Raw genomic sequence first — 27,079 nt, 5'->3', positions numbered from 1 at the left:
TCTGGGATGCCTTGCAACTTGCTGTTCAGAAGATATCTCCACCCCCTCGTAGTCATACGGATTTATGGACAGCCCTGCAGGATTCGTGGCGTCAATTCTCTCCAGTACTGCTTCAGACATCAGTCGAGTCCATGCCACGTCGTGCTGCGGCACTTCTGCGTGCTCTCGGGAGCCCTACACTATATTAGGCAGGTGTACCAGTATCTTTGGCTCTTCGGTGTACTTTTCTGCGTTCACCTGTTCAACTAGCGAAAGTTTAACTATAACCACCCTGTATATTCTACAACCCATAAGGTCGCTTTCAGAGTACATATGTATTGTGCATAAGAGGCGCTCACAAGGCGAAAGTACTTTGTGTGTGTGTGTGTGTGTGTGTGTGTGTTTTTGAAGCATGAACCGCGTGCCCCAAGTTTCTGGTGGGAGTTGCGGAAACTTATTACGTTAAGTTTTTACGGCACTTTTGCACGCTCTGTTTCTCTTTATTGCGTACTCTGCCTTGCCTCTAGCCGCGTGCTGCATCAGACGTTCCAATGCTACTAACGCCGTCGTGCAAACTTCTGCTACACGCCTATGTGCCGCGCCCTGGTGGCACGCAGTGACAGCACGAGCTACGGCTGTGCCTCTACTGTGTCTCCCCCTTGCCTGCACAGTTACTGTCCCTAAGTTTCCCGAAAAATGGTCTCTCTGTACTCGCCGCAGGTTACTACCAGACGTGGCTGCAGAAAACTACGGCAGTTTTGTGGACTCTTCGTCACGGGTATTACATCAAAGACACGGACTGTGCTCTTTGTGCCTAAAGTTTTGCGAGACACTTCCTGCCAACGCTCCACGCTTGTCGTAATACAACATTCATTCCGTCAACGTTTGAAGAGGGCAAATGTCAAAAATCCATTTTTTCCCCCCTCGTTGTTGATCGTTGTGTTTGGTCGTTGCGGACGTCACGTGACATCCGTTAAACTTCGTTGGTTGATCGTTCCACTCAGTTTTTTTTATTACAGAGGCCAACTAGCTCTCTGACCGAACACGCTGAGCTACCGTGCCGGCATTATTCTAGGCGCTAAATCTGACATGTATCAGGAGAATAGCAAAACAGTGTATCTCTTTGTCTCCATTTTTTTTTTTTTCAAAAAAAGATAAGCTATTCTCATACCATAGAATTATGCTGCTCGTCTCATCACTGCAAAAAGTAATGAAACAAATTAGAAAGTAACTGAAACTTCCTGGCAGATTAAAACACTGTGTCGGACCGAGACTCGAACTCGGGACCTTTGCCTTTCGCGGACAAGTTCTGCAAGGTTCGCAGGAGAGCTTCTGTGAAGTATGGAAGGTAGAAGACGAGGTACTGGCGGAAATGAAGCTGTGAGGACCGGGCGTGAGTCGTGCTTGGGTAGCTCAGTTGGTAGAGCACTTGCCCGCGAAAGGTAAAGGTCCCGAGTTCGAGTCTCGGTCCGGCACACAGCTTTAATCTGGCAGGAACTTTCATGTCAGCGCACACTCCGCTGTCGAGTGAAAATTTCATTCTAGAAAACAATTATTTTATCAAGACGTCTACGTGACGCACCAGGAACCCGACAGGTTACAAGTGCCAATTAGCAAGTTTTTGTTTCAAAAGCCATTAGTACAGAGGCACTGCACTTCATTTACGAGTAGAGAAACACAGCAGTAATATTTTAGCTGGTACACATGTAGCCAACAAAAACAATTTATCATTTCTTTTAATTTTTTTCTAAGAGAATAACAAGACTAAAGTTAAGGAAAAAATTCTCTCAATAACCTTTTTTGTTTCCTACGCAACTCAAATACGGGGATCAGACTTTGCTAAGTTTACTGTAAAACTCTCTGCGCCGTTGAAGAGGGAATGGCAACAGTATCAACACGTCTTTCTGTTTTGCAGCTGATAAGCAGGGCTGGTGTTTCACAGGAACTACGGCATGGCATACGTCAGCCATGACCTTTCCTCTTTTCAACAGACTGATATTTTTCGATTGTTCTCTATTGTAGCAAAAATTTTTAAGTAGTTAATAGCTGACAAATCTGGCATTGCCCGTCTGTTCATTCTGTCAGTTTCCTATTAGAAACGAAAACAAAAATGAACTGTGCATGCTGGCCTCTGTGGCCGAGCGGTTCTAGGCGTTTCAGTCCGGAACCGCGCTGCTGCTGCTGCGGTCGCAGGTTCGAATCCTGCCTATGGCATGAATATGTGTGATGTTCTTAGGTTAGTTAGGTTTAAGTAGTTCTAAGTCTTGGGGACTGATGACCTCAGATGTTAAGTCCCACAGTACTTAAAGCCATTTGAACTGTGCATCTGGTGTAATATTAAAGAAATTTCGTTTACATGTATTCGTGAAAACAGGACTGAAATTATGAAACAGTAATATAAAAAAATATGCATAATGTACAAAATGTATAAGTGCAGCTGCTTCGCCTGTCTACAACGCGATTATGTAAACGTCTTTATGGCAACACCTCTTCGTAGCTGCATATACAATTAATGTTTTCGCCTACAGACGTAGCTGTCAAATGCACTGCCATGTGCCCGGGGGTTTCCTTAAACTGACTCAACTATAGCAGTACCTAAGTAGTAAACAATAAATCTATTAAAGCCCGTCCTGTTAGCCGTGCGTTCTAACGTACAGCTTTCCGGATTGGGAAGGAGCGTCCGGTCCCCGGCACGAATCTGCCCGGCGGACTTGTGTCGAGGCCCGGTGAGCTAGTCAGTCTGTGGATGGTTTTTAGGCGTTTTCCATCTGCCTCAGCGAATGCAGGCTGGTTCCCCTTATTCCGCCTCAGCGACACTATGTCAGCTATTGCTGTGCAAACAAGTTCTCCACGTACGCGTACACCACCATTACTCTGCCACGCAAACTTAGGGGTTACACTCGTCTGGTGTGAGACGTTCCCTGGGGGTCCACCGGGGACCGAACCGCACAATAACCCTGAAAGAGTGGTTCAGTGTGGGGCGGTGGAGGGGTGAAGTGGACTGCGGTAGTCGTCGTGGGGTTGTGGACCTCTGCGGTTGCGGCGGGGATGGAGCCTCTCCGTCGTTTCTAGGCCCACGGTTAAAATACAATACAATTCAATCTAAATCAGACTAAGAACAGCCGACCAGTTGCAAAGGATAAAGTAATCTTTACCTAGGTTTCAATAGATATAAATCTATCTTCTTCAGAAGACGGCCTGGGGACAATGAACATCGTAATATATATTAAGGTATGAAACTTGAGTCAAGAATAAAGTTTAACATATGTTAGGAAAATATTGTATTACAAGATGTGAGAAAGATTCTTGGTACTTACAGTATTATAACATGAAGTGATATGTCCTTATCGTTTAGGCAAACATCCGCATAGTTACATTAATCATATAAAATATAGCCCTGAAAACAGGGTTTGTCAAACAAATAAAATAGGTACATAGAAGTTGCAGAGCGCCTAAGCGACTGAGTAAAATCGGCCAGCGTAGTAGCACAGCGGCCACGGCAGGTGGCGCTCATGTCGCGAACTATGTGCCGATAGGCGTACTGAAGTAACATTTGAAACATCAATATTAAATGCGTTCTTAAATAGAGTGATAATAAATAAATTGGCAAGCATTTAACATTCCCGTTATGACATTGTGGGAGGTATAGGAACAATAACGTAGATACATACATAAAAAAGACAGGTGGCGCTTCCGCCGTGAGTTACATGCAGTGGTCTATATAGCCAAATATAAAGTTATATTACCATATTAGTGAAGCCCATAGAACGTATATAAGTCAAAACATCAAGAACAATCAGTAATGGCTTTTAAGAAAATTACGAGACCTGGTCTACAATCCAGTTACTACGTAATATAGAATAAGAGAAAATTACATGAGGGCCGCTGTAGTAGCAGCCGTACATCGTGAAAAGAACACATTATATAAACGGTAGTAAACTGGAAGATTTGAAAGTGCATTATAGCTTCCTGAGGAAATAGACTACTGAGGTTACTAGCATTAATGTTATATATTACACAGTACGGGTTTAAAGCCTTCGAAAAATTGTTTACAGGCAAGGTTCAACTGATCATTCAGAATATTGCCGTCTTTGAGCTCTAGATGTTTAAAAATAAATAGCTCTTCCCACAGATCTAGTCTCCGTCCTTTGACCTGTCTATGTAGGATAACCGTGTCTTCTAACTGTTTAGGCGTATGGCCGGTTATCAAGAGGTGTTCAGCAAAGGTAGAGTTGCGAATATTCGTTCCTTTTTTACCCAACAGATGTTCTTTATATCGTGTTTTCACAGCTCTGCCGGTTTGACCAATATAATAAGAGGGGCAGTTATTACAGGTTAGCTTGTAAATACCTGAATTAGAAAACCAGTCCCTGGCAATCTCTACTGACTGTACAAGATTTCTTTTTAAACTGTTATCTGTAGAAAAGGAGACGTTACAGTTATATTTTTTATTTAGAAGACGTTTAATCCTATACGATAAGTTACCCAGGAAAGGGATGGAAATAAATTTTTTAGTTTCTGTGGTATCCGTGGGGAGAATATTTCTCAAAGTCGAACATTTTTGGGAGATTTTCTTATTGAGCGGGTAATCGATCATATTCTGGTTATACCCATTATTAACCGCAATCGCTTTGATGACATTCAATTCCTTTTTTTGATCCGCAGGTGATAAAGGAGTGGTTACCATTCGGTGGATGGCGGAATGAAAAAATGCCAATTTATGAGCTTTTGGATGGGTTGAGTCAGCAGGAATGACATTATCAGAATATGTTTCCTTGCGGAAGATATTAAAATGGAAGGAATTATCTTCTATAGAAATTGTTAAATCGAGAAAATTAAGTTCACGTTTATCATTTTGAAGTTCTTTTGTGAAGGAAATTTTTTCATGTAAACCGTTGAAAGTGTTAAAGAGATGCTCTAACTCATGATCAGTGCCATCAAAAGCAATGAAAATGTCATCAACATACCGTGCATAATAGCGGATTTTGTGGCGTAATTCTGAACTTGAATTGAAGAACGTTGTTTCCAGGGCGTTAATGAAAACCTCTGCTAGAATACCGGCGAGGGGGCTACCCATTGCTAGACCATCTGGTTGTACATACATTTTCCCGTTAAATGTGAAGTAATTGTATTTTAAAACGACCTTAAGCAAACCAATGAGTTCGGCAATCTGAGTTTCACTTAATTTTTTATGTTTAAGAAGATTCTCTTTTACAAGGTCTATGGTTTCATCAACCGGAACATTTGTGTAAAGGCTGACGATGTCAAAGGACACCAGTCTAGTGTCAGGTGTACAACTTATAGATTGAATATTGTTAATTAATTCCTTACTGTTTTTTACAGAAAAATTATTTTCAAAAGTGAAAGCATCTTTAATTTTAAAATGGAGGCGCCTAGCAAGTGTGTGATGTGGACTGCCTATACCATTCACTATAGGGCCGATCGGGTGATTTTGTTTATGCAGTTTAAACTGACTTCTGAGCACTGGTGGTTTAGGGTTCATATTTATAAGCCCTTTCTTTTGGAACTTATTGAACAAGGTGACGGAATTCGTTAAAGTACGCCGGATTTCATTTTGCAGTTCAGTAGTAGGATCTACAGTAACCTCAGTGATGTCGTTTTCCTCAAAAAACTTTACAGTCTTCTCTATATATTCATTTTTATAAGCCACGACCACGGTGTTCCCTTTGTCACTCTTAGTGATTAATGCGTCGTGCTCTCTAAGTTTATGATTAATGCTTTTTATTATACTATATTCGCCCGATTGCTTATTAGGCGATAATTTAATTTCTTTTTCTATTATGTTGTTACATTCGGAGGCACATTTGACTTGCTCCGTTTTCTCTAATTTCAGAGATTCTAAACCGATTTTTAGATCTACAATGAGATTACAAATAACTGGATATTTATCGAGTTTAGCAGGCAAGTTATATTTAAGGCCTTTACACAACAAGTCATTTTCGGCCTGCGTAAAAGAAATATTGGTTTTATTTAGTACTCTGTCGTAAAATAGGTGCTTAACACTATTGTCTGCTGTATTATCACTTTTACTTGTGGTCCTATTACTAAACTTTAAAAGCTTTCTTTCATGTCTGGCCTTGATTATTTCTTTACGATTAGAGAGCCATTCATTAATACTATTCCACAGGTGGTCAATTTGAAAATTACAAAGATCTTTAAAGGCTTTAGTTAAAAATAGGTGTATACAGTAGGCTTCACTATTAAGGACATCTTTTTTCTTGTACAAATTTACTGTGCTCTCGGAAATGACTAAATGCACTAGCTTCTTTTTAATAGAAGGCACTCTGTTACACTGTTTAAAATTTACGTACGCCTTCACATAATCAGGGATAATGTCTTTCTCTAGGCACTGGTGATTAAAGTCAATAGCCATACCTGCTTTCACAATTTTTAATTTGATGTCCATATACCTGGATGCAGCTTTTGATACCTCGGCAGGCACGAATTTCAGTACTTTAAACATAGCTGCGCTACAGCAACGGTTCCACGTAAATCAGACTAAGAACAGCCGACCAGTTGCAAAGGATAAAGTAATCTTTACCTAGGTTTCAATAGATATAATTCAATCTATTAAAACTTCATGGATGACGCGGTATTTTTTCGAACATCTCAATGTTTATGAAGTCATAGGTCTTGAAATATGTGCCCTACAATGATGTATTTCTGTAGCTACAGTTACAGGCATAGGTAGGTACTGTCTCTTCTCCCCAATTCTATTCAGTATCTGCTCATTAGTTACGTGATCTACCCATCTAATCGTCAGCATTCTTCTGTAGCACCACACTTCGAAAGCGTCTATTCTCTTCTTGTCTAAACTATTTATGGTCCATGTTTCACTTCCATACATGTCTACATTCCATACAAATACTTTCACGAAAGACTTCCTAACGCTTAAATCTATTCTAGACGTTAAGAAATTTCTCTTCTTCAGAAGGGCTTTCCTTGCCGTTGCCATTCTGCATTTTATATCCTCTCTATTTCAATCATCAACAGTTACTTTGCTCCCCAAATAGCAATATGGATACTGTCTGCGAGACGTATTGCGAAGAGAGTCAGTAGCACAGAAGTAATAAATTTAAAAGTCATGCATGATACGGCAGTTTTTGCCCCATCTCACTGTTCATGACGTCGTATGCTATGACAGGCAGATGGCTCTTACCTCGACAGCACAGTGGGGGATGTGTGAACAAAATTTGGTTGAAGGCAGTCCAGTAGTTTAGGAGATGTAGAACATACATACGCCCATATGTAGAACCAGTTTTGTAATACGTGTAGATCTGATGTGGATGACCATCTTCATCACACTTTGGCCCTAGAGTATTCGGAGATCTTAAAAATGTGTGGTAAGTTCTTATGGTACCAAACTGGTGTTTCACAGGAACTACGGCATGGCATACGTCAGCCATGACCTTTCCTCTTTTGAACAGACTGATATTTTTCGATTGTTCTCTATTGTAGTAAAAATCGGCCCCTAGGCTTACACACTGCTTATCTAACTTACACTAACGACAACACACACGCCCATGCCCCAGGGAGGACTCGAACCTCCGACGGGGGCAGCCGCGCGAACCGTGGCAAGGCGCCTCAGACCGCACGGCTAGCAGATCTTAAACGCCCGCATTGTCAAAGATGTTTCGGGAACACGTTTAAAATCAGAAAACTTGTAGTATCCACTGTAATTCCATGGAATGGGTTCACAGCTTTAGTTCACCCAACAGTCTTGTGCAAATTTTGCAAAACTGACTAATATGCTTCGTTGCGAAGCACTTCCAAGAAAATGACCGCTCGTTTGTTTCATTACACAAGTCATGTCGCGAACGTTACTTTACAGCAGTCGTTCGCAGTCTTAGGGTGAAGGTTTCAATTAAGTTTCAGGCACTAAATTAAGTGATTTTTCGGAGATCGTTATTTGTACCCCTGTTTCATAACACTGTAATACTGATTATACAATTTACCGACGGCTATAATGCCAAAAAAAAAAAGAAAAAGTACTAGCACTAACATGCGACAGGATGTGGTGGAGCTTACAGCTTGTCAAACCAATGTCGATACATGCATATTCATATTTCATTCACTGTACACTCACTTAGTACTCATCTTTTGTACCAGGCATCTATGACCCTAAAACTGAGAGATATATGATACATGTGCTTAAATACTTCACGAAAATGCGTTTTGCAGACAATGAGTCAGAAATTGCCTCGTTATCGACTGGGCAGCAATAAACAAACTAATTCACGGCACAGTACAATAGTAATCTTATAGATCTTATAATTAAATTTTCCTCGAGACACTAAGTCTCACCTTTATCTACGATAACGATGAAAGCTGAATAAATTAATTAAAATTTGTGCGACGGCCAGGACTTATACCTGCGTCTCCTTGCTTACTAGGCAGGAAAGCTAACCATTACACCACCTCAGCGTTATTACATTAATGTTAGCCACAGTGCTGTGGTGGTGTAATGGTCAGCATTCCTGCCTACTAAGTAGGGAGACCTATGTTTCAGTCCCGTCTGAGGCACAAATTTTAATTCATTTATTCAGTTTTCATCATTATTGTACAACAGCAACTATTTAAAGGCTACTACACTGATGTGCGTTCTACACAGTATTATTATTATTATTTCTTTACTTTTTCAGACGTTAAGTCTGGTTAAAAATGGGAAGTGACGCGGACCTTGATCAAGCGTCACTTCCTTTTAACTGTACGGTATATGTTATATTGCATTTAGGAACTTTCGGGTAATTAAACATTTATCAGTAATTACGGATTTCTGTAATTGTATATATAAGTTTGGATGTAGCTGTATTGTATTGATGTACTGGTGGATATTGTGTAGTATGATAGTATAATTGGTATAATGTCAACTTTATCCTGATGCCACATGTCCTTGACTTCCTCAGCCAGTCGGATGTATTTTTCAATTTTTTCTCCTGTTTTCTTTTGTATATTTGTTGTATTGGGTATGGATATTTCGATTAGTTGTGTTGATTTCTTCTTTTTATTGGTGAGTATGATGTCAGGTTTGTTATGTGGTGTTGTTTTATCTGTTATAATGGTTCTGTTCCAGTATAATTTGTATTCATCATTCTCCAATACATTTTGTGGTGCATACTTGTATGTGGGAACGTGTTGTTTTATAAGTTTATGTTGTAAGGCAAGCTGTTGATGTATTATTTTTGCTACATTGTCATGTCTTCTGGGGTATTCTGTATTTGCTAGTATTGTACATCCACTTGTGATGTGATCTACTGTTTCTATTTGTTGTTTGCAAAGTCTGCATTTATCCGTTGTGGTATTGGGATCTTTAATAATATGCTTGCTGTAATATCTGGTGTTTATTATTATTATTAGTTGTAGTAGTAGTAGTAGTGGCCAACGGCCTTGCCGCAGTGGTAACACCGGTTCCCGGCAGATCACCGAAGTTAAGCGCTGTCGGGCTGGGCTAGTACTTGGATGGGTGACCATCCGGTCTGCCGAGTGCTGTTGGCAAGTGGGGTGCACTCAACCCTTGTGAGGCAAACTAAGGAGCTACTTGCTTAAGAAGTGGCGGCTCCGGTCTCGGAAACTGACATACGGCCGGGAGAGCGGTGTGCTGACCACACGCCCCTCCATATCCGCATCCAGTGAAGCCTATAGGCTGAGGATGACACGGCGGCTGGTCGGTACCGTTGGGCCTTCATGGCCTGTTCGGGAGGAGTTTTTAGTTTTAATAGTACCTCGTTATGACGCGTGGTCATTGTCAGACTGCTGGTCATCTACATTCACTGCAGGTTGGGGACCAGTCCTACAAGAGAGTGCAAGAATTCAAATACGTAGGGGCACTTTTCACTGAGAACTCGTCATGTGAAGCAGAGGTCAACGTCAGAATACAAGCAGGAAACCGATCGTACCACAGCCTAGCACAACTGCTTCGGTGCAGATATCTCTGCATACAGTTCAAGATTCGACTGTACAAAACCCTGATCCAGCCTGTTGTTTTATATGGCTATGAGACGTGGAGTATCCGTAAACAGGACTTCCATAAGCTCCTTGTTTTTGACGGAAAAGTGCTTCAAAAGATCTTCGGTCCGGTTCTGGATGCAGATACAGGGGAATGGAAGATCAGACACATCCAAGAGCTTGAAGAACTATACCAGCAGCCCAACATAGCAGGAACTGTCAAAGCCAAACGAACGCAGTGGGACAGCCATTTGGCCCGGATGGAGGATCACAGATGGCCTCAGAAGTTGCTGGATTTCACACCTACAGAAAAGAGACCGCCAGGGAGACCCCAGAAGCGTTGGAGGGATGGACTCCATGAAGATTTAAACCAAGTGTCAATAGATGTGGACGGATGGCAGATGGCAGCAAAGGACAGAATACCATGGAGGACGAAACTTGTAGATGCGTGCGGTCCACGGGGCCTGATCAAGCCGTAGTAGTAGTAGTAGTAGTAGTAGTAGTAGTAGTAGTAGTGTAGTAGTGGTAATAGTGGTGGTCGCAGAGCTCAGACACAAAGTATTGGTCAGTCCGAATGCTTAGAATTTTTGTCAGTTCAGAAGTAGAGAGACCAGAAATGAAGCGATTTGCAAACACTAAACCTAAATACAGGAGATACATTTTAATTTGGTAGATTTTAAATGGTGGTGCAGGATGCTGACGGAGCAAGTGTCGCTGGGGAGAGCAGTGGTGTAGAGCAGCGGCCCCCAAACCGTGGGCCGCGGCTCAACACGTGGGCCTCTGGCATCATGGCACTGGGCTGTGAACTCTGGTCGACGCTCGAAGAAAACGTAAACACTGCCCGGAGCTGCAGGTGTTTCACTCGTCAGTCGGCAAGGTCAGCAAATGCCCTATCGCCATCTTACAGTGACGAGCGAAAACATAATGACCATCTACTCAATAGCTTGTTTGTCCGTCTTTGGAAGGAAATACATCACCGATTGTGCGTTTCGGGGATCAGACAGTTTGTTGGCAGGTTGGTGGAGGTATGTGGCATTAGATGTCTACGCACAGGTCATGTAATTCCGGTAAATAACGGGCCGCTGATCTGAGTCCGCGATGATAGAGCCCGATAGCGACCCTAATGATTTTCTGGAGTATGGGACCAAGCTGTTGAGGTCATTGGTCCCTAGGCTTACGCACTACTTAATCTAACTTAAACACTAAGGACAACACACACACACACACACACACACACACCCATGCCCGAGGGAGGACTCGAACCTCCGACGGGAAAAGCCGAGCGAACCGTAACAGGACGCCCTGACCGTCCCAGAGGAGTTCCATAGTATTTACATCAGGCGAATTTGGTCGCCGAGACATCAACGTGAGATTACTATATTGCTCCGCAAACCACTGCAGTACAGCTTTGGCTCAGACACACGGGTAAACTGCTAAAAGATGACATCGCCGTCGAGGACGACATCGAGCATAAAGGGATGCTGGTGGATCGCAGCTGTCAGCGTGTCATCCGTTACTACTCCAGGTCCCACGCAAGCACCGAAGAATGTCTCCCATGGCGTAATAGTACTCTGATCAGCCTGCGTGCGTGGCGAGCTGAACGTTTCGAGTCGCTGTTCACCTCGATGACGACCTAGTATAGCAAAAATGCCATTCACCTGAAGAGTCGACACGTTTCCATTGATCGACGGTCGAATCCCGATGGTCCAGTGCCCCTTGCAATCGTAATTGATGTCGCTTGATCAACATGTGAAGCGGGGTGGTCTGCCATGGAGCTCCGTGTTCAGTAATGTACGATGAACGGTGGGCTCCGTAATACTTATGCATGTACCAGCAATGTGCTCTTTTGGCAGAGATGCCACAGATCACCGTCTGTCCTACTTTACAGAGCAGACAAGCTTTCGGAGCTCACCTTCTCCGAGGACTGGCGTTTAGTGAGCAAAATATGAATTTAGAAAGTATCGAACCAGGTTTGTACTGGGTTCAGACTAACAGACTGAAGTCAATACGGGACGAAATCTACAGGTGTAATGTCTCGAGTACCCCAAGGGACATTTCTGTTTACAATAGTCTGTATAGACTATTGTCAAGTGGGTCACGTCGGAAGCTATACGGGACTCTCTGCAGACGATGCTGTTGTCTACATGGAGGCAGCAATGCCAGAAGAAATGCAAGAACACTCTCAGAGGACCGATCTCACTGGTACGCACATTTACAGTTGGTCCTGAATGTAAATTAACGTACCACATACCAAGCAAATAGGCGAAGAAATCCATCACTGTTCGATTACGCTACTGGCGAAAATATCACTGAAAACAGCAGATCATTAAACGTGCAGACTTTATACAGGCTGTTCGATATGTACGCCACTTCTAAAACTGTACCGGATCACAAGCATAGAGCCACCAGATATTCGTCGTGAAGTAGCTGCCAACACAGAAAGAACAATGGCACTGAGCACTATGGGACTTAACATCTGAGGTCATCAGTCCTCTAGAACTTAGAACTACTTAAATCTAACTAACCTATCGACATCACACACATCCATGCCCGAGGCAGGATTCGAACCTGCGACCGTTGCGGTCGCGCGGTTCCAGACTGAAGCGCCTAGAGTTCGCTCGGCCACTCCGGCCGGCCAGAAAGAACAAATCAGGAACCGGTGCATTATGAGTACACGGGCACGTTGCAGTAGTCGCAGTGTTGATGTCCACACGAAGTTTGCTCCACACCAATTCCCTCGTGGACAAGAAGCTGCAGCTAGAGCAAGAAAAGTATTACTGATCTCTCGATTTAATAACGCTACCTGGCCGTCACCTTTGGAAATCCTCCGACCTGGCCATGCAAAGAGCTGGGACTTGTGGAGGCCAGCCAGCTGTCTCCATTCTGGAGTGGAAAGATCCAAAATTATTCTGCAATAATGGCACTTCAGTTTCAGCAAGTGATGACTGTGTACAGATACGTCGTGAACCAGGCGAATGGATGCATCACACTGCCTGGGGTGTAGTATGGTGTTGTGGAAGATGGAAGACATCCACCTGGGCTTTCGTGGCACCTGTGTTAGTAATCGAAGCCACTGTGACTGTTGTGGACTGTGTGAACATTACTGGAGACACGTGCATCATTTCGTCTCATTGTCTTCACTGGCGGTGAAAGCAGCTTCCACCAGGACAACTTTCTGTGTTAGAAAGCCGGATCATGCTACAGTGATTGGAGGTGCATGACAGAGAACTCACGTTAATGCCTTGGACATCAAATTCGCCTCGTGTGAACCTGTTGGAATGCTATCGGGCACCACCTCTGCATCCACTAACCACCCGCCAGTTATTAACCTGTGCGAAGGCATCTCGTGCCATATGCCTCTGGTAATCACCAAGGACTTGACGAAATCATGATATGCAGAATCGCTGCTGCATTGCGTGAAAGAGATGACCAACATCCTATTAATACGTTGTCCGCCGGCCGCTGTGGCCGAGCGGTTCTAGACGCTTCAGTTCGGAACCGCGCTGCTGCTACGGTCGCAGGTTCGAATCCTGCCTCGGGTATGGATGTGTGTGATGTCCTTAGGTTGGTTAGGTTTTAGTAGTTGTAAAGCCGTCAGCATACGGACCGTGGTGTCGAACGTCACCGTTGAGCGTGCCAAGTTCAACGCGCTGCTGAACGCTCAGGAACGATGCGACTTGTGCATACGGTACGTGGTCCCCAACGTGGTATACGCGATCACGACGTACTCCAACGGCAGTTACGGGGTGTTTCTATTCGTAAATGACAGTGTTTACACAACAGGCTGCGTAAAATTCCCACGTTAGCTCTATGAAAACGCACGTTTCCTCCGTTGTCTGTATCCTAGACATGTTTGTCTATATATAATGTAAACAAAAACTTCAGTATCGATGTACATGTTGTAAGACAAAAAGGAAAGTACCATGTCGAATCAATAAGGATTCCAATTCAAACAACACAAAATTTCCGATAGTCCTCCACATAAGATTAGCGTTATTTTATCTTTCCCACACTTTGGTGAAACCCTAAGGTCGTTCCTACTTGATCACTGTTCCTACCCATTAGCAGAATCTTTAAAAGACGTGAATTACGGAACTCAAAAGGAAAAGGGACAAAATATCTTTATACAAGTAGCGCAAGCTGTCCTGTAGATTAAACCAATCGAACAAACTCACTCCTCAAAAGAAGGTGAAATTATATTTACGTAAATTCAAATATGTTTTAACTTACTTACATTAGACTAATAATAAAGCATCAGAACCCATTGAATACGCGAATGTTAGGGAGAAATATATTTCAGTTTCACGAGGCACGAACCATCGTTTGACCACCCATCTAGTCGGGGATCGTTGGCGCTACTCGCTCAGCTAAGCTGACAACTTGGCTATGCCCACTTCTAACATGTTACCACATGCTATGTGCTTTAATCGTAGCTATGTCGCTACGTGAAATTTAATTATAACAACTTGTACCAAGAACAATGGATTTTTGGTGGATCCTCAGTGTGTCGCTACCTTTAAATGGTAGCAAGTTACAATAATTCTTTTGTCACGAATATGACATTTCTCATTATTTTATTGCAACGAATCACACAGTTAATCAAGGGGTTTTCGGGTGATTCTCAATTTGCTGCTGCTCAGAAACGGTATATATATACGTATAGGCTTGAAATGAATGCCAATATGGCGCCTCATAACTCTGTACTGAAGGGAGACGGCGTGCGTGTGACGTAGGTGGCGTTGAGCCATCTCATTGGTCAACGCTCAGACGCACGCTCAGAATATCTGACACGCCAGATATTGCTCTGCACGTTCGGTAAGACTCCCGAGCGTGCTATTCCACGCTATGACGTCAGAAACTCGGCACGCTCAACGTTCGGATACATGGTCCGTGCAACGACGACTGAAGTCTAGAGAACGTCAGATGTTCAAAGTCCCATAGTGTTCAGAGCCATCTGAACCAATACGTTGTCCACTAAGCCCCTCTGTACAACTGACTAATGAAAGTTCTGGAACAGCATGCACGCCGCGCAAAGCAGCCATCCGGGAGACGACTTCCAGCAGAACTAGGCTGCTTCCTGTGTGTTGTGTGTGTGTGTGTGTGTGTGTGTGTGTGTGTATGCGTGGAGTCGGCTGCCCACATGTGGTCGCGCACGTACATAATATTTCAGGATCGCCGGCCCGGTCGCACAATAGTCGGCGGTGCCCTTTGAAGCCATTTAGCTGGGCGGTCAGGGATACCCCTTTTCGGCCATATCGTGTTTTCCGCGCTGACGCCCCTAGCCTGCTGTAATCGACGTTTGATCACCGTTCCCGCTCACCTCCCCCATATTCCCCTCCCCCCCCCCCCCTCCCCCACACACAGCTATCGGACACCCCCTCACGCCCACACGTACACAACACACACATACCGCCCTCCACCCACGCACTTTTCCTGATATACTACCTCGCCAGCTGGTGGCCAGTTCGGTTTCGGCCGTAATACACGGCACCGGCCAGCTGCGTGTGTGCGGGCGCGGGAAATTGGAAGAGGGTAGGGGAGGCAGGCAGGCGTGTTGTGGCTGCGATTTCGGAATCCGCATTACCTGTACTCCAGGGCCGCCACCGGCGTGCGTCCAAAATGCTGTTTGTCCGCGTGTGTGTGTGTGTGTGTGCGGGTGAAATGATAGCCGCCAGATGGAGGGGCGGGGGAGGGACGTATTTGAACAGGCGCCGCGCCGCGCCGTTGAGTAAATTCCGCGGTTTGTTTTGGCCGCGCGGCCGCGGCTGTGATGACGCCGGCCATTGATCGGTTGGCCGCTATCATCGCAGAGCCCCATAAACGGCTGCAGCGCTAGGGGGGAATGAGTTTAGCACCTGCCGCGATTTATCGACAGAGCAGACGTACTGTGGCGGCGCGCGCGTCCGCTCGTTTTTCGCAGTGCGGAGTTGGCACCACTGGCGCAGGTGGGGGAGAGCGTCCCGCTGTTCACACACGCGCGCAGAGCCATCTGCCGGGTGATTGCTCGCAGCGTGGACGTGGTGGAGTCACCGTGATTCCCGTTCACCACATGTGACCGCATAGCTTAACAGGTATTGCGGATGTGTATGTAGCGCTAAGGCCTGATCCACTCAAGAGAGACATACGGACGCTCTGCAACGGATGCGGTACTTTCACACACACAAGTGCCAAAAAATATGAACAAAGAACCCCTAGTACAATTACACAAATGTTTCTGCGTACCGAAAATGTACTGATGAACGTGAATTAGTGGAGTAAAGTTAAGGCCGTGCTCCTAGACTTTCGATAGACACTGACGGAAAAAAACACAATATCAAGAAATAATTAATGTAGAGGTACGAAATCCGGGACTACACATCTGTAGGTAATGTATTTACGCGATTGACGTTGCAAGTTCACAGTTTTATACAGGGTGTTCAAAAAGTCTCTCCGCAGTGCCGTATGATTGTTCGCCTGCCTGGGTTACTTCCCTTCAAGTGGACTCTCCCAACATTCCTCTGTTTCGTTTATCTCAGCCAGCGTCAGTACGAGGTGCATTCAAGTTCTAAGGCCTCCGATTTTTTTTTCTAATTAACTACTCACCCGAAATCGATGAAACTGGCGTTACTTCTCGACGTAGTCGCCCTGCAGACGTACACATTTTTCACAACGCTGACGCCATGATTCCATGGCAGCGGCGAAGGCTTCTTTAGGAGTCTGTTTTGACCACTGGAAAATCGCTGAGGCAATAGCAGCACGGCTGGTAAATGTGAGGCCACGGAGAATGTCTTTCATTGTTGGAAAAAGCCAAAAGTCACTAGGAGCCAGGTTAGGTGAGTAGGGAGCATGAGGAATCACTTCAAAGTTGTTATCACGAAGAAACTGTTGCGTAACGTTAGCTCGATGTGCGGGTGCGTTGTCTTGGTGAAACGGCACACGCGCAGCCCTTCCCGGACGTTTTTGTTGCAGTGCAGGAAGGAATTTGTTCTTCAAAACATTTTCGTAGGATGCACCCGTTACCGTAGTGCCCTTTGGAACGCAATGGGTAAGGATTACGCCCTCGCTGTCCCAGAACATGGACACCATCATTTTTTCAGCACTGGCGGTTACCCGAAATTTTTTTGGTGGCGGTGAATCTGTGTGCACCCATTGAGCTGAGTGGCGCTTTGTTTCTGGATTGAAAAATGGCATCCACGTCTCATCCATTGTCACAACCGACGAAAAGAAAGTCCCATTCGTGCTATCATTGCACGTCAACATTGCTTGGCAACATGCCACACGGGCAGCCGTGTGGTCGCCCGTCAGCATTCGTGGCACCCACCTGGATGACACTTTTCGCATTTTCAGGTCGTCGTGCAGGATTGTGTGCACAGAACCCACAGAAATGCCAACTCTGGAGGCGATCTGTTCAACAGTCATTCGGCGATCCCCCAAAACAGTTCTCTCCACTTTCTCGATCGTGTCGTCAGACCGGCTTGTGTGAGCCCGAGGTTGTTTCGGTTTGTTGTCACACGATGTTCTGCCTTCATTAAACTGTCGCACCCACGAACGCACTTTCGACACATCCATAACTCCATCACCACATGTCTCCTTCAACTGTCGATGAAATTCAATTGGTTTCACACCAAGAAAATTCAGAAAACGAATGATTGCACGCTGTTCAAGTAAGGAAAACGTCGCCATTTTAAGTATTTAAAACAGTTCTCATTCTCGCTGCTAGCGGTAAAATTCCATGTGCCGTACGGTGCTGCCATCTCTGGGACGTATTGACAATGAACACGGCCTCATTTTAAAACAATGCGCATGTTTCTATCTCTTTCCAGTCCGGAGAAAAAAAATCGGAGGCCTTAGAACTTGAATGCACCTCGTAGTATCATTGGTGTGAGACGCTACGTGTTGACGTGAGCGTTTTAGTTTCTTTGTTCGTTTGTTTCGTTTCTGTCACTGTTACAATGCTAACCATTGAAAAACGTGTGTTTTCGGTTGCACAGTTTCAGTTTTCCCGGAGGCAACACTCCTACATCGCAATACTGTGAGAGATTTGATTAACAAATTTCGAAGTACAGGTTCAGCGACAGATGCACCGAGAAGTGGTCGTCCTAGCGTTTTGTCTGAGGATAAACTGCTCGATATTTCCGATAAAATGTCCACGAGTCCGAAACAAGTCAGTAAGAAAACTCACCCAGGAAATCGATGTTAGTGACGGAACGGCCTACACAGCTGTAAGGAAAAGTTAGAACTTTGCTCATACAAAGTGACAGTCGTGCAACTGAAAAATACTGATCACGGCAAAGGACTGCATTATGTTGATGGTTCAAAAATTTCGTTCAACAAAATGGAAGGGATATTCTTAATAAAACGTTTTCACTGATGAGGCGTGCTCTCATTTGTACGGGTACATTAACTCGCAAAATTCTCGTATGTGGATTTCTGAAAATCCATTGTGTATTCATGAGGAATTACTTCATTCTGTGAAATCAGGAGTTGGGATTGCAATTTGTAGACGTCGGATTGTGGGTCCCATATTTTTCAACGAAACAATAACCGCACGACGATGCTAATGGTTCTAATGTAGGGTGACCAAACGTCCCGGAAAACTGGGATTGTCCCGGTTTTCATCCCTGTGTTCCGGTGTCCCAAAAATTTGTTTCGGGACGCTCAAAAGTCCCGGAATTCAGTTGTTAAATACATTTCGTGAAACTTTCTCAAATTTTTGGAATTTCGCTATATTAAAGGAAATACAGCACAAGAAATTAATATATTTTAGCTTATTTGTCTAAAACCTCCATTGTCCCATACTAGTAATCACAGTATCAGTATTGATACACTCAGGCAATAATTTACTTTGAGCGGTACTTTGGCCAACAAGTAGTAAGTTGTATTATTGTAACAGAGCTATGAAACCGTCCGATTGTCGCGCCACTTACTCACACACTCATTGTCAGAACAGTGTAGTAGTTGATGTTTTGTCAGACAAACTGCAATAGTTTTCTCTCATATTAGAGGTATTATTGCTGCAGTACTGTGAAACGCCGGCCGGTGCGGCCGTGCCGTTCTAGGCGCTTCAGTCTGGAACCGCGTGACCGCTACGGTCGCAGGTTCGAATCCTGCCTCGGGCATGGATGTGTGTGATGTCCTTAGGTTAGTTAGGTTTAAGTAGTTCTAAATCTAGGCGACTGATGACCTCAGATGTTAAGTCCCATAGTGCTCAGAGCCATTTGAACCATTTTACTGTGAAACGCAATGCCGAAACGTGCCTGCAAGTTCAGTGACTGTTACTCCAAGGAATGGAATTTCATTAAGAACGGTCGTTTTGATTACGAAGCAGAGTGTTCCGTATGTAACTGTTTTATTAGTATAAGTCATGGTGAACGTTCCGACATAGTTGATCACATGAGGTCAAAGAAACACATTAACTTATACAGTGCACCGAGCTGCAGTAAAACTCTACAAAATTATTTTGTGAAACATCAGTCAAGTGAAGAGACGAAAGTTCGAGCAGCCGATCTTACACAAGCCTACCACACGGTAAAACATCACCAAACTTTTAGATCTAGCATTATGTTTGATGGTTCTTCCATTGCAAAACAGTTTAGTTCAGCAAGAACTAATGTGTCAGCCTTAGTGAAAAGAGTTATTGCTCCCCAGAGTGTAAAGGAAAGCCTTGAATACATCAAAAAGTCTTCTTACTACGGGATATCCACTGATGCCAGCAATCATAAGGCCACTAAAATATTTCCGTTTGTTGTTCAGTTTTTCGATATTAATCAGGGAATTCAGACCAAACTTTTGAAGGTGAGTTCCCTACCTAATGAAACGGCTGACGAAATTTCAAGATTTTATATGAATGCTATCGAAATGTTTGATCTTGAGAAAAATAAACGTGTGGCATTTTGTGGAGACAACACCAACACAAACTTTGGTGGTTTAAAAAGACAAGGCAAATGCAACATATTTACCAAATTAAAGGCAACATTGCATGAAAACATTGAAGGCATAGGGTGCCCTGCACATGTTTTACACAATAGCGTGCAGACATCTGCTGACAGTTTAAGCTGTGATGTTGAAACTATCGTCATGAAGGTATACTCACACATTTACATGTATACTGTTAGAACAGAGAGGCGTAAGGAGTTCTGTGATTATGTGGGAACTGAATATATGAATGTAATGTGTCACTCGAAAACTCGCTGGTTATCACTGTTTCCAGCAGTTGAAAGAGTACTCCGCCTGTTTGAACCGTTAAAAGATTTTTCCTAAATGAAGACAAAGCCCCCAAAATATTGGTTCAGTTTTTCAGTAACCCTTTAAGTGAAGCCTACTTACGGTTCATTCACAGTCAGCTTAGCACTTTGCAGCATGGGATAAAGGAAATTGAGGGAAGCACGAAAAGTGTAATAGAGGTAAATGATGTTTTGAAAAATACTCTCGAAACTGTTACTAAGAGGAGAGTTCATTTGTTTTAATGTTAAATCTGTCCTTAAAAGAGCAGAAGTATCGGAAACAGCCGAAAGGAGTTTTAGAGAAGAAGTTAACAAGTTTTATGACACTTGAGTAAAATATCTCAGCAAGTGGAGCGCCTCATATTTACCCTCATCGCCGGTGTTTGATTGGATGTTACTGAAGAGAGTGCCAAAATGGGAAAGTGTTGAGGATACAGTTTCTTATTTGAAGAGTAAAGAGATTGAAATTGATGATTCCATTCTCTTTGATCAGTTGGGCATACTGACAAATTTTGTTGAAGAAAGTCTTCACAAGTGGAATGATGGAAAAAAAACACCATTGGAATGTCATGAGAAGTGGTTTTTTTTAAAAAAGCTGTGACTGTCTTCAGCATTGCTGTGAGTTGGTAATAATTGCAAGGTATTTATTTGCAATCCCAGACCATAATGCTAATGTGGAAAGAAACAGAATGGAGGTGGACTCTCTTGAAGCAATCCTGCAGATCCTGTACAACTACAAAGTGGATTGTGCCGAGTTTTATCACTATGTGTCAAAGAACAAAGACATGATCAAGAAGGCTGGAGGCAGTGAAAAATACACTTTTCTCCAAGGACAGTCAATTCAATCTACAAGTGCTCAGTAATATTAAAGCTCATGTTAATATTAATTGATTAAAAATTGAATGGCTGTAAAATTTTGTAAAATCGTAATACATTTCTTTATTACTGTATATATTTATTAGATGTCATTAATTACACAGATAATCTAGATTATATCAATCTTTTGTATCCTCTTATTAGTTATAATAATCGGGTTACCAAAATGTATCAACAAAACATTAATATTTAAAATTAAGAAACCTGGGTACATGTGGAATGAGGTGTCCATTGGCACCCGGGTGAATGTGTCCCGGTTTTCACCGAAAATAATTTGGTCACCCTATATTGTAATGGCTCTGGGCACTATGGGACCTAACATCTGAGGTCATCAGTCCCCTAGAACTTCGAGCTACTTAAACCTAACGAACCTAAGGACATCACACACATCCATGCCCGAGGGAGGATTCGAACCTGCGACCGTAGCGGTCGCGCGGTTCCAGACTGTAGCGCCTAGAACCGCTCGGCCACCCCGGCCGGCATTTGTAAGTAAAAATGAATATTCAATAAGTTAGTAACTTGTATTTCACTGAGTTTCATTTCGGCTAACAACCATACGGCACTGCGGAGAGTCTTTTTGAACACCCCGTTCTAACAACCCTACCACAACAAGGGTCAGCATTTAATAACGATTGTGGTGTTTCTCACGCTGCTAAATACTGCATTTTCGGGCAACAACTAAGTTATTATGTGGCAGGTGTCATTAGAGCACAGTTAATAAAGTCATTTCATGTAATAATCAAAAAACTAGGCACTCATCTTTTTGTGTTTCCCACGCTGGTCTCGTCGTAAAATCGTGGCTCAATCGTTGAAAATCTAGGTGGTTATGATTCCAAGCTCGGATGCAAAGAGGCCTAGGTTTTATCCTGCTATATTCAAAGGTTATGTAGATGCGCTTCACAAAACATTCTTCAAGATTAAACTTTTGCTGGACAATGATGATGTAAAAAAATAATCAGCACTCCGAAATTAAGTTACACTTCCTTTTAATTGCAATATCACGTAAACACAAAACATCACTTCACAATACAAAACATACTCGAAAACATCTTCCTCACAGTCACTGTTAAAGTTCACATTTTATAAGCGGACTACAATACGCGTCTTTCCTACATGACGTCCAAGACTTGACTTTTTCAAGGTCCGGTTCTCTAACAACTCAACAACTAAGTAATAATCGCTTACGCGCCCAAAAATCAGAGCTACAAGTACGTCAAAGACCATAGTGACAAAAGAAAGAATACACATAAGAATAATATCATTGCAATATAAACAAATCGATGTATCAAACGCGAAATCAAATCTGAATGTCGGCTCAGAAATATGTTGAGTAGTTAACAGAAATACAGTAGAATATTACTGGTATCGAGAGGTTCAGATGAGGTACCATAATGGTTACGTAATTAAAGTACCATTACACCGTGTAAGTACGAGGAGAGCTATCGCAAATGTGAAAGGCTGGTATATTAAAAAAACCCGGTGCAACCGCAAGAATGTCGAATGCAAGCACACAAACATGCATCCACTGTGTGGTAGAGATGCCAGATGTCAGATTGCAGGGTAATTTTCGATGCCCTGTTGCACTTGGTCGGTCAATACAGGGGCGGTTAGCGCTAGTTGTTGATGACGCTGGAGTTTTCGTCTGCCGATTGCCGATACATGTACTGGAGACAGATCTGGTGACGGGGACGCCGAGGCAACATGTCATCACTCTATAGAGCACGTTCGGCTACAACAGCGATATGTAGCGAGTGTTATCCTGTTGGAAAACAGCCTATGGAACGATGAATGGGAGCACAACAGGTCGAATCACCAGACTGACTTATACGTTCGATGTCAGGATGCATGGGATAACCACGAATGTGCTCCTGCTGTCATACGAAATCGCACCCCAGGCAGTAACTCCAGCTATGTTGTGTAAACGTAGGCTTCCGCGGCCGTTGTCACACTCAATAAAATTCTCCTGGGTTTGAGGCCGCATTGTCAACTATAAAATTCCGGCGTTTCGGCGACTGTTGCCTTCCCCAGGGAGTGCTGCTAACTGCTGAGTGAACACTTGTTTGGTTGCTTTGGTGTTCTTTTATTGATCTTTGCATTGAGTGTTGTCATTGACAGAAATACTCGTTTTCCATTGGACTTTCTTTTGTTGCTTGCCATTGGTAGAAATCGGCGAATGGGAAACTGAGCTTCCTCCTCACCCTCATATCCAATGACAGCACTCCTCCATAGTATGCAGGGTGTAAATTTTAAGTTGACAAACCAGGATAACTCAAAAAATAAGCTTCACACGAAAAAATGTGTAGAATCATAAGTTGATTATTTTCGAGGGGGACATCTGCTGGTGCTAAAATTAGCCCGCCACCCCAGCCCCCCTGAGGGTGGGGCGGAAGGCAACTTTAAAATTTCAAATGGGAACCTCCATTTTTTATTGCAGAATCAGATTCTACATAAAAAACTACGTACATTTTGTCTTAAACATTTGTTTTGATTCTTGGTAGTTGCCGCTGTAACTGAACAAAATCCATGTTCTCATTTTTGCACTGAAAATGGTTACGCATAAATAAAAAATACTTACTTACTTCGTAAATTTTGATTCGCTAAAAGTAAAACTCTACCTCTCTCTCAGTTTGTCTGTGTGGCCTCATGACCATGAAACAGACAGAAGTTATCCGAATCTGCGGAAAAAATTAATATTTAGGTCAATATTTGTTAAACTCTAATTCCTCTCTCTCAAACCCCGCCCTATGGGGAGAGTTTTAGTTTTAAGGAATCAAAATTTACAAAGTAAATAATTATTTTTTATTTATCCGTAACCATTTTCCACGCAAAAATGAGAACATGGATTTTCCTCAATTACAGCGCCAACTACCAAAAATCAAAACAAATGTTTAAGACAAAATGTACGAAGTTTTTTATGTAGAATCTGATTCTGCAATAAAAAATGGAGGTTCCCATTTGAAATTTTAAAGTTGCCTTCCGCCCCACCCCCAGGGGGCTGGGGTGGCGGGCTAATTTTAGCACCAGCAGATGTCCCGCTCGTAAGTAATCAACTTTGGATTCTACACTTTTTTTCGTGTGAAGCTTGTTTTTCGAATTATTCTGGTTTGTCAACTAAAAATTTACACCCTGTATAAGCAACCAAACAAGTGCTCACTCAGCAGTTAGCAGTACAGCCTGAGGAAGGCGTCTTGCGACAGTCGCCGAAACGTCGGAATTTCATAGTTGACAATGCGGCCACAAGTCCAGAAGAATTTTATTGACTATAACTCCAGTTGTAGGCCCAGTGTGTCTAGGCCACAGACAGATTCGTTGCAGGTCTTCAACTGGACTTTTCCTATACTACATATAGCCATCACTGGCACCGATACAAAACGAGCTGTCATCAGAAAACACAACAGAACTCCACACTGCCCTCCAATGCGCTCTCACTTGAAACCACCGAAATTGTAAATGGTGGCGGTTTGGGGTCAGTGGAACGCACACTACATCGCGCGCAACTTGGAGTTGTCCTTGAAGCAACCGATGTGTACCGGTCTGTCGTGTCACTGCAGTGCTAACTGTTCCTCAAATTGCTGCTGCAAATGCAGTACAGTGCGCCAGAGCCATACACCGAAGACGATGGTCTTTCCTCTCGATAATGCCAAGTGACCACCTGGAGCCTCGTCTTCTTGCGACCGTCTGTTCCCGCGACCACCGCTTCCAGCAATCATGTACAGTGCCTACATTCCTGCCAAGACTTTGTGTAACATTGCAGAAGTAACATCCAGCTTCTCGCTGCCCAATTACACCACCTTGTTCAAACTCCGTAAGATGTTGACAGTGGCGTCTTTGTTGCCTTAAAGACATTCTTGAATAGCCGGCGGCTCTGGCCGAGCGGTTCTAGGCGCTTCAGTCAGGAACCGCGCTACTGCTACAGTCGCAGGTTCGAATCCCGCCTGGTGCATGGATGTGATGTCCTTAGGTTAGTTAGGTTTAAGTAGTTCTAAGTGTAGGGGACTGATGACCTCAGATGTTAAGTCTCATAGTGCTTAAGGGGCTCCGGAAAGGCTCAAAATCATGAAAAGTTCAATTTTTACTTTTTTGCGTTTTCTGAATCTGCAGACTATTACCTTTTAATAGATATATAATTTATTCAGTTCCGAAGACTACAACTATTTTTAAATTTTTTTTGAAATGTGTTCTACATGGGCGTGACCCACTGTGGCGCTGTTAAACTGCTGTCAAATGGTGTTATTATTACCGTCCGTGTTCATAGGGTACATTTTAGTGATGTGAGATAAAGTATGTGTTGTGGATAACCTGTGATGGTTCAATATATATCGCTGGTGTGATTGTCGATTGTTTCATGTTTATTTACTCTGTCGTTATCTCGAAAATATTCGTAATTAATTCTGTTTCTTGAGTCTATGTTTTGTTGAAGTATAATAATGAGTAAAAGTAAAGTTATTAGAAATCCTCTGAAGGCTTTTAAGAAAAGGAGAAATGTTGGAAAGCCAAAGGTATGTGTTATGTGTAAACAATAAAGACGATAACCAAGTAAGTGAACCTAACCTCTCAAGTACACCTGCCCATAGCAGTCAAAGTGGGAAAGAAAATACTTCACAGAAGAAGCTTGGTTCAATGAGTGAAAACTATGAATGTTTTATGGGCGAATCTGATGTGAATGAAATGTTTGATATGTCGGTTCTCAAAGGATTTTTTTCAAACTGTGTAAGATGTATTCATTGTAGTGAAGTTGGTCTGGAACTCTCCATAATAAAGCACGTAGGACTTGCTAGTGAAATACAACTGAAATGTGATAAGTGTTCATACATGACCACCTTTTGGAACAGTGTTGCAGTAACTGCAACTGAAGAAAATGGTAGCAAAATCTACGAACACAACAACGAGCGATGCTTGCTTTAGACAAGAAACGCCTTCGGGCTGCAGACAGGGCTGTAAAGAGTCTAGAAACACAAGCAAGAGTAAACAGGAGGAGGAACAAGAGGAAGCTGGAGGAGGAGTTTGCAGAGGATGAAGATAATCCATCCTATGGACCTGGAATGCACTAAAAAGTTAATCCAATCTTTGTCGCTCGATTCACAAAACTTTTATTTTCTCATACTAATTACATGTTTTCTAAGGATATTCCAAACATATTTGTTTAAAACTTTCAGTAAATGTTACACAGTACCTTCTGCATAATTTAACACAGCCTTTTTCCAAAAAACTGTATATTTTGAATATATAAATAAAAAATTGCAAAAAGATGTTGTGAATTTTCATTACAATTGAAAAAAAATCATCTTTAATAGCTGAACAAAAATTTTGTAAAATCCCTGTGTTAAGTTGTAGCCCATATTCCAATAAATAATCTGTAAAAAGTTCAACTTCCTACCTCAAATACTTTGTGAGGAAAGATGTAATTTATAAGCGTTATTTTAACATTGCAAGTATAGGGCGTTCCGGAGCCCCTTAAAGCAATTTGAACCATTCTCGAATAATGTCAACTCATCACCTCCAACCCCAATAAAGCGAACCTCATTTGCATCCTCATAGATGCGCTTCTAGCTCCACCCTTGTGCTACTGGTGGGAAATTTGAAGAGACGTCATGTATCAGATGTAGAAACATGTCTACAACTTTCGTTTATCTCACTGTTGATGTTAGGACCTTTTTTTGCGTCAGTGTAGATCAGTACTCTTTTTAAGTGAACACGGTACCAGCTTACGGAATATTGGATAAACTTTGTGATTGCATCCATGACTTCCCAGCAGCAAAAACCCGACACCTCCTTCTTGAAGAGATTAAATCGTCAAATGTAAAAATATTTAGAAAGTTTCCCAAACACAACAATCAATATTGTTTATAATTTGTACTGATTAATTCTGCATAATGTCAAGTGTATATTCTTTAGTATGCGATGTCTTTGATCTGCTGTAAAGAAGTGAAAAGGTAGTGTGACATGTTTACTCTTTGCAAGTAAAGTTCTTTGAATTATTTGGAGGTAAATGGTATTGCGGTATATTTGTGTTGATTTCTTAATATGTTTAAATAATGAAATTTTTGAAAATATGT

At 42.9% G+C, this 27,079-nt stretch overlaps 1 pseudogene; it reads left to right on the top strand.

Moving 5' to 3' along the window:
* The first annotated feature begins 9,377 nt into the window (after positions 1 to 9,377).
* On the top strand, positions 9,378 to 9,495 carry LOC124719135 (annotated as a pseudogene).
* Positions 9,496 to 27,079: the final 17,584 nt, after the last annotated feature.

This window comes from Schistocerca piceifrons, chromosome 10, assembly GCF_021461385.2.
Source record: "Schistocerca piceifrons isolate TAMUIC-IGC-003096 chromosome 10, iqSchPice1.1, whole genome shotgun sequence".
NCBI classification, from domain to species: Eukaryota; Metazoa; Arthropoda; class Insecta; order Orthoptera; family Acrididae; genus Schistocerca; species Schistocerca piceifrons.
This window is presented reverse-complemented; position numbering and strand designations above follow the sequence as displayed.